General features: G+C 39.5%; 1 pseudogene; it reads right to left on the bottom strand.

The window, feature by feature from the left end:
- Positions 1-354: 354 nt before the first annotated feature.
- LOC107820042 (2-hydroxyisoflavanone dehydratase-like) lies at positions 355-3587 on the bottom strand (annotated as a pseudogene).
- Positions 3588-9188: the final 5601 nt, after the last annotated feature.

Below are 9188 nucleotides of genomic sequence, written 5' to 3' on the forward strand. Positions count from 1 at the left end.
AGGGGGCCACAATTTTTTTTTTTAAGATCGAGCAGTGGGGGGGACCAGAAGTAGGGGGTTTTAAAAAAAATGGGGGAAAGGGTTCTAGTCGGAGAAGAAGACGAAGGGCAGTATTTAAATGGGGGTATAGCGTATGAAAAGAAAACGCTATATATAGCGTACAATAACAAGACGCTATATATGACAGTCAAATCGTCATGCGATATAGCGTATGAATACAAGACGATATACCTTAACGGCAAACGTTAACGTTAAGGTATAGCGTTTTGTAATTGCACACTATATATAAATATGTATTTTTTTTAACACCTATTAACGTAATTTGAGTAAAACAATAGTATTTAGGTTCCGGACTCCTTTTTTATTACTCATTAAAAATTAAAACTAAAAGAAATAAAAAGGATGGACAACAAGTGGAATTAAGAAGATAAAAGCATCATACAAAGAGTCACACACAGGAGCGTTTGACAAAATCAGCAATTCTTTTAATCAAATCTTTGGCCTTTTCAGTTTCAGGATCAAAGACCTGAAAGCAATGATCTTCTCCTTGCACATCAATCAACTTTATTTCCCCTTTCCACCCACTTTTCTTCACAGCTTCAACATACTGAATCCTATATTTCTCATCTCATCCTTCTCTGCAACACACACCAAAATGTTGGAACACCCCAATCCTGATAAACTGTGAGCTTTTTCTACAAAAGGATTAATTCTTGGATCATCAACTCCATCTTCAACTGATGGATTCACAAAAGTCCAAATCCTACCAGGCAAACTATCTTCCTTAAATTCACTAGATGACAAAAAGTAAGGAAAACAGAGAATAGAACCCAAGATTTTAACTCCCCCATTCAAGCTATCAAGACCAGGCCTGAGTGATATATTGTGAATTATGTTACCTCCAGCACTATCACCCCCAATGAGTACCTTCTCAAAATCACCATGGTTAACTAACCATGGTTCCTTTTCGAATCCGGGTTTGTCAAGAACATGTGACGCAACCCATTGAAGTGCAGTCCAAGAATCCTCATAACCTGGCAAAAACATAATTAAGTAAATAAAAATATACTCTTTCTAGTATTTTAAAAATTTAAATTAGATACAGTCGCACAACTCAACATAGTATTAGTATAATAGAAGTCATGGATTCATGTTACGCTATCACTGATTCCTAAAAAAATATTTACTTCTTTGGCTCATGAAAAAAAAATTAATCCCACCATACTCAAAGTAAATAAAAGTGTACAGTTTCTATTAATTCAAACTTCTATATGAGAGGATCTCGCTGTTCAAGGTAACCTACTTACCTACAGGAAGAGGATGTTCTGGAGCAAGACGGTATTCTACTGAAATAGCAACAACATTGGATTCGGAGACTATAAGGTTAAGGTAACGTTGGTCGAGGAAAGAGAAAGCAGATTCGAGACAAAATCCACCGCCGTGATAATAGACTAAGATGGGGAATCTTTGGTCGGTGTTTTTTGTTCTGAGCTTTGGGAGGTAAATTCTGGCTCTGATTTCTAGTGAAATTTCTATGTCTTTTGAGGCAACGCCGGTGGCAAGATCTTCCGGGATCGGCGGAACGATAGGTGAGCCGAAAATACGCTCAACACGGCCATTCTTGTAGACACGGAGGAGTGGGGAGAAATCAACTATCACCTCATTGTCGCCGGAATCCGTGGTCTATAAGTGATTCAATGGTTTTGGAGGTTCAAAGGAGATATATATAAACAGGAAGTGTTGAACATGGACAAGAATGGAAAAACGAGATGAAAATTTATACTAATGGTAAATAAATATATTTCTTATTATTTAATTGGATAGTAGAAATATCATTTTCCATGTGTTGGGGAGGTTGAAGCTAAATGCATATCGAGAAAGGTGGTCCCGCCGGTCATAACTTCTTTATAGTTTCTTCTTAATAAGAATATATTCTTTTATATTTAGAAATAAATTAACTTTTATTTTTATTTTATTAATGTGTGAAGGTAAAATAGGGGATAAAGTTACCCCAGATTTTTCGGTAAAGAAACAAGAGGACATCACGACCCGATATGGTCTCGGGTAAAGCCGAGGGCTCCCACAGATCAGTCCGGAAGGACGAATGGTGCACCAAAAATCGGACACGGCCAAGCATGAGAAGAATTGAGCTCGAGCAAAGTAAAGAACCGAGGCTAAGGGAAGATGGTTAGACAGGACAAACGAGGGGCTGAAATATCCGCTATTAACCAAATATTATGGCACAAATGTCGCTCGATATTAACTGTGTATCACTATTTACTAGAAGAGAAAGCTTTTTACCTTATTAGACTTGTACTTGGATTAAAACTACTCTACTATATAAAGGGGAGAACAATTTATTTATAAGATCACCGCTGGTACGTATACAAAAGCTATACAGTTTATTTTTGTTCTTTGATTACTGTTCAAAGTGTTCTTCAGCTGATTGTATATTCAATTGCAACTGGGCCCATTCGAGGGCTTGATCGGAATCAACTTTCAGTATTCATCATAAAACCATGTCTAATCATATGTCGTGTTTGGTTTGATTGTTTGGTTTTCCTTCAATTCAATTATTTGGTGTTCTTAAATCATTCGTGTTAAAATTAAATTATGTATCCTTTAAATCATGTATAAATTCAATTGTTACTCGTTTTAAGGGTAAACAATTTGGCACCCACCGTGGAGCTAAGGATAATAATGGTGATTTAATATGAATTTCCATAACACACCCTATTTTATAATTGCTCTTTGAAGTTTGATTTCAGTTTTACTTAAAATATCAAATTCTAAGTCTGCTCACTTGAACGTTGACGCGGAGTCAGGCCACCACGTTGAAAACAATAATGTGGTACCAAGCAATGACGTACCCCCCGTTGATCCTAATGGTGTTCGAATCGCTGACTCATTCGATGCCAACTCACAAATTGCCATCAATATCAACCTGCAGACTATTCCTGAAAATAACATTCACGTGGCACCCCAGCCATCATCTCGAGAAGCGGCCGAAGGGGAAGGTGATAGAGTTAGTTTCCGATTGGTTTTTGAAATGCTATAAGCTTAGCAAGTGGAAAAGCACAACTCCAGAGTCAAAATCCCACACAGAACACAGTCGAACCCAAGCGGGTTAGAGAAGACGCTCGGAGAGACGAACGGATTGTCGCAAAACTAGATGAGTTCAGACCCGAAGAGACTTCCAAGGTAATGAAAATACTCAAAGCACTAACAAAATGGGTGGAGTCTGGCGAAAAGAAGAAGAGGCAAATCACTAGAAGGTGGAAACTTACAATTCAAGTGTCGATAAGATCCCGAGAGCGCCTCCAATATTGAAAGGACCGGATTCCAAAAAGTTTATTCAAAAACCTTTTCCCCCAAGCGTGACACCAAAGACAATTCCAAAGAGGTTTCAAATACCCGATATTCCAAAATATAATGGGACCACAGATTCGAACGAGCATGTGAACTCCTACACGTGTGCAATAAAAGGCAATGAACTAGAGGATGGCAAGATCAAGTCGATGTTGTTGAAAAAAAATTTGAAACCTTATCTAAAGGGGAAATGATATGGTACAAAAACATACCTCCATATTCTATTAATTTATTTGTTATGCTTGCAGATGCCTTCATTAAAGCCTATGTCGGCGCTATCAAGGTCGAGACGAGGAATCTTCAAAGTCAAGCAAAGGGACAACGAGATTCTTATGGAGTTCGTTTCGAGGTTCCGGATGGAACGGATGGACCTACCCCCAGTTGCAGATGATTAGGCCATTTAGGCATTTACTCAAGGGCTCAACCCCCGAAGTTTAATTGCTTCTCAACAATTGAAGCAACAATTAGTAGAGTACCCGGTGGTTACTTGGGCCGATGTTCATAACAGGTACCAGTCAATGATCAGGGTCAAGGACAACCAACTAGGGGCCCATCGGGGTCTTTTTATCCCAATAAAGTGAATGACATGTATAAACGAATTATGGACTAGGAGCCAATGTCGATCCGAGATCAGTATCAACCATACATCTCGGATAAAATGGGAAACAGACCTAGTCACCACCTAGCCAGGAATGACAGGAGAAGAGACCAAGGTCCTAGCAACCAAGGTCTGATGAGTAAGAATGGTTTCGATAGATCACTTGGGGTCACAGAAGCCCTGATACTACTGGAATATAACCTCAACGTGGATGCTGCGAGTATAGTGTCGGCCATTGGTCTCATCAAGAAAAGCAAATGTCGAAGGCCACTTCAGTCCGATCCCGCACAAAAGGGATCATATCTAGATACGTAAATACCATGGTACTCATGGTCACAGGACCGAAGATTGTCGATAGCTAAGGGAATAAATAGCTTATCTATTCAAGAATAGGCATCTTCGGGAATTCCTAAGTGAGCGAGCCAAAAATCATTTCAAAAGCAGGGACGCCAACATACAAATTGAGCAAGACTAGCCTCACCACGTGATCAACATGATCATTAGGGGATTAGATGTCCCACAAAGGACAATGATAAAGTGCACCAAATTTTCTACCACAAGGTAAAAATGCACTCGGGACTACATCCCAAAGGGGTCCATCCCGTTCAATGATGAGGATGCCGAGTGCATTATTCAACATCACAATGATGCGTTGGTAATATCCGTACTTATTAATAAATCTCGAATTAAACATGTGATAATTGATCCAGGTTGCTCAACCAACATCATCTGATGGAGAGTCGACGAACAATTGGGATTATTGGACCAAATCATAACAAAAGTACGAGTATTGAATGGGTTCAACATGGCATGTGAGACAATAAAAGGTGAAATAACCCTACCGGTAAACACTGTTCGGACCACTCAGGAAACAAAATTTAATGTAATAGAGGGATACATGAGATACAATGCCTTGTTCGGGAGGCCATAGGTCCACAGCATGATAGTGATGCCTTCGGCCTTACAACTGGCGCTGAAGTTTCCCAGCCCAGGCAGAATCAAAATTGTCTATGGGAAATATTCGGTCGTAAAGGAGATCTTCGTTGTCAAGAAGGTGATCCCGATGCCATATATCACAACATCAAAAGGCGAGGGATTGGTTAAAGATAAAGCCACCAAATATCAATCACCGCTCCCGACCCTAACAGGGAAGATAAACAGGGAGAACACCCAATGAATGACGACAATGATTTCGGGATCTCGAGATCCTTTATAGCACCCAATGATACCGATGCCACCAAATCAACGATCGAAGAATTGGAACGGGTCGTGCTAATCAAGTATCTACCAGATAGAAAGGTATACCTGGGCACAGGGTTAACCCCCGAGCTTAGGAAAAAATCTTATTGATTTTATTAAATCTAATGACGATTCTTTTGCCTGGTCCCACTTAGATATAATAGGGATACTACTAGAGGTGACAACTCACAAATTAAGCTTAGATCCAGAATTTCCCTCAGTCAAGCAGAAGAGGAGGCCACAATCCGAAATCAACACGCATTCATCAAAGACAAGTTATTTAAACTCTTGAAAATATGTTCCATTCGGAAAGTTAAATGCCCGGATTGGCTAGCTAACATAGTGGTCATACCTAAAAAGGGAAACAAACTTAGAATGTGTGTAGATTATAAGGACCAGAACAAAGCATGCCTGAAAGATTCATTTCCTTTGCCTAACATCGATCGAATAATCATTGCTACGATTGGGCATGAGATGCTGAGTTTTCTCAATGCCTATTTCGGGTACAACCAAATACGGATGGACTCGGGTGCCCAAGAGAAGACTTCTTTTATAACTAAATTCAGTACCTATTTTTATAACATAATGTTGTTTAGGTTAAAAAATGTCGGTGCCATGTATCAACGCCTAGTTAACAAAATGTTCGAGGAACAAATAGGAAAATCAATGGATGTATATATCAATGATATGTTAGTTAAGTCCCTGCAAGCAGAGGACCATTTAAAGAATTTGCAGGAAACCTTCGACATACTGAGGAAGTAAAACATAAAGTTGAATCCGGAGAAGTGTGCCTTTGGAGTCGGCTCGAGTAAATTCCTCGGTTTCATGGTGTCTAACTGGGAATAGAGATCAATAGACAAGATAAAATCCATAGACAATATCACCATAGTTGATAACATCAAGGTAGTATAGAGACTGACCGGGGAATAGCCGCATTAGGCCGATTCATTTCGGGGTCATCTGACAAAAGTCATCGATTATTCTCATTATTGAAGAAGAATGACTTCTCTTTGACCTCGGAATGTCAGCAGGCTTTAGAAGAATTCAAACGATACCTATTAAGCCCTCATTTGTTGTACACCCCGAAGGCAAACGAGTAGCTATACCTCTACTTGGTAGTCTCCGAGGTAGCAGTAAATGGTGTCTTGGTCCAGGAAGAAGAAGGTACGCAGTTTCCTATCTATTATGTTAGTAGAACCCTAGGTGTCGCGCCCCTTTTTTTACTCCGCGGAGAAAGTTCGGGTTTCGACATTCATGGGGGTAATAACTCATTTTCTTTTAGGAATTGGGTATTTTGAAGAGTCGCCACCTAACGGATTATGGTACGTTAGGGCACCTAGAGCGATTAACTCTTGGATTGGTTTGAATTACCAGAGATTATGGTAAGGGCTCGAAATAACCTTGAAGGGAAGGTGTTAGGAACCCCTCTCGGTCCACAATGGTGGGTCCCGACCGAACTTATATTTATGAATTAGTCCATTAACAATTAAGTAGTTGAATTAAATAATTTGCAAGTAAAACACGTTGGATATTGTATAACTCAAATAATAAGACAAAGGTTTTGATCAAGTTGTATACAAAATTTTAAACAGAAGGGATTTCGGAAAGGGGGAGTCCTAGGTTGGTTAGCCTATAGGATCACCCCACAAAATGTCCGGTAAATACTCTTCAATGAGGGGCTACACGTGACATTAGTGCATAGTCATCATATCCCATATCTATCCTTCCCACCCCCTTAGTGGTCATTAAAGCGAGTGTTGATAGCGATCTCAATTGCGTGCAGTTACCCATCCCTTCTTAATGGTCCTGGAGGAAATTTAGGACCTCTACCTATCGAAAGTTCTAGACAGACCACTAAGGTTTAAAGGAGAAATACTAAGGTGACAGGCAAGCACAGTTAGGACCTTAGCACATAAGGCAGAAAATAAGCAATTAGAGGCTCAAGTTTATCTCCACAAACAACACACATAAGCAGCACGACTCAAACACAAATAAAGGTCTTATTGTTAAACAGTATCCTAAGACATGATGTTTAAGTGAATATCAAGACATAGAACATAGGCAGTTTATTCAATAAACTCAGCAGTAATGACCTTATCAGTTTGCCTACTGATTTTAAGCCTGTTAAATCAGAACAACATTAAGTAGCAGAAACAGTTTCAGATTTACAGGATTTGAAAACGCCCTATAGGCTTACCTACACGCGGAATAGTGGTGCCCTAAGAGCATAATAACTATATAGTAAAATAGTGGGCAGAATTTAAAACTGACTCTTAAGTCCCTATAGGCATGCTGTCTAGTGATTGATTAGGGCAGTATTTGAAAGAATTCATTTCAGGGAAAACAAACCAATAATTTGACTAGTTTCAAAGTGAACTAATCGTAAACTGGATTGGCTTATTTAAACTAAACTGATTTTTAGATCTATATACAAAATTTTTGATGTTTTTCCCTATTGTCATGATATCTAATTTTTAATAACTGATGTTATAAACTTGTAGGCATGATACCAAATAAAAACACATATAATTACCCGTTATAACAAAAGTTGAACTGGATCATATTCTATAGGTATGGTATCTACTTGTGAGGATGATTTTAAGACCTATAAACATGATTTTTATTATTGGAGCCACTTGAGACCTATAGGCATGGTTTCTAACATAGTAAGGCAAACATATCAAATATAACATCCTATAGGCATGGTTCCTACCCATATTACCCCACAAATATGTAACTACCTACCCTTTTCACTAATCGCCCAAATATTTGTTTACAAATTATTACAAACCAGATGAATAAATTACATAAATAAAAATAAAAAGAAGAAGCTACACCATAGGGAGCCTAAAGCAGGCCCAAGTGATTTCCCATGACCTCCATGTGACAATCCGGCCAGTCGACTCATGAGTTACCGCTCCATTTCTCTCTTTTCTTATTCTTACTGATTTGTATAAAGGTTCTATATGTGATCGGGATGATTGGTTAGGGTTCGGAAAGGATTTGGTAAGGTTTGACACACTTAGTCTCTTTTGAATAAGCTTAAGTTGGAAAAGTCAACCGGATGTTGACTTATGTGTTAGAGGACTCGGATGTGAGTTCTGATGGTTTGGTTAGCTTCGGAAGTTGATTTGGGACTTAGGAGCATGATCGGAATGAGTTTTCGAGGTTCGAAGTAGATTTAGGCTTGAATTAGCGAAAGCGGATTTTTGGCAATTTCCGAGTGGTAGGTGAGATTTTGATATAGGGGTTGGAATGGAATTCCTAGAGTTTCAATAGTTCCGTTGTGTCATTTGGGATGTGTGTGCAAAATTTCAGGTCATTCGGACGTGCTTTGTTTGGGTTTTTTATCAAAAGCGTAATTTAGAAGATTTTGGAAATTTTAGGCTTGAATCCGATGCGAATTTGGTGTTTCGCTATTGTTTTGAGCATTCCGAAGGTTGGAAAAAGTTTGAATAAGGTTATGGGATATGTTTGTGCTTTTTGTTGAGGTCCCACGGGCCTCGGGGTGATTTCGGATAGTTGACGGAGGAGTTTGAGACTTGGTGAAATTGCAGATTTTTGCTGCTTCTGGTATTTCCTCACCTGCAGATTGGGTACCGCAGGTGCGACGCCGCATGTGCGGAAAAGTGATCGCAAAAGCAGAAGCTGGGAAAATGGCAGGAACCACGAGTGCGGTTGTGGGACCGGACCTGCGAAGGCGCAGGTGCGGAGTGCTGACCGCAGATACAGAGTTGGCCGTTTAAGTGATTTCCACAGAAGCAGTTCAAGGACCGCAGAAGCGGGTATATGGTCGCAGATGCAAAAATGTCTGGGCAGAAGGTATAAATTGTGTCCTTCGCGATTTTGAGCTATTTTCACCATTTCTAATTCGGCTTGGGAGCATTTTGGACGATTTTGAAGAGGGATTTCAGGGGAATTTCAATGAGGTAAGGATTTTGGACCTAAAACTCATTTCCATGGTATTATTTCGCGGATTAGG

This window comes from Nicotiana tabacum, chromosome 7 (genome assembly GCF_000715075.1).
Source record: "Nicotiana tabacum cultivar K326 chromosome 7, ASM71507v2, whole genome shotgun sequence".
Classification (NCBI taxonomy): domain Eukaryota; kingdom Viridiplantae; phylum Streptophyta; class Magnoliopsida; order Solanales; family Solanaceae; genus Nicotiana; species Nicotiana tabacum.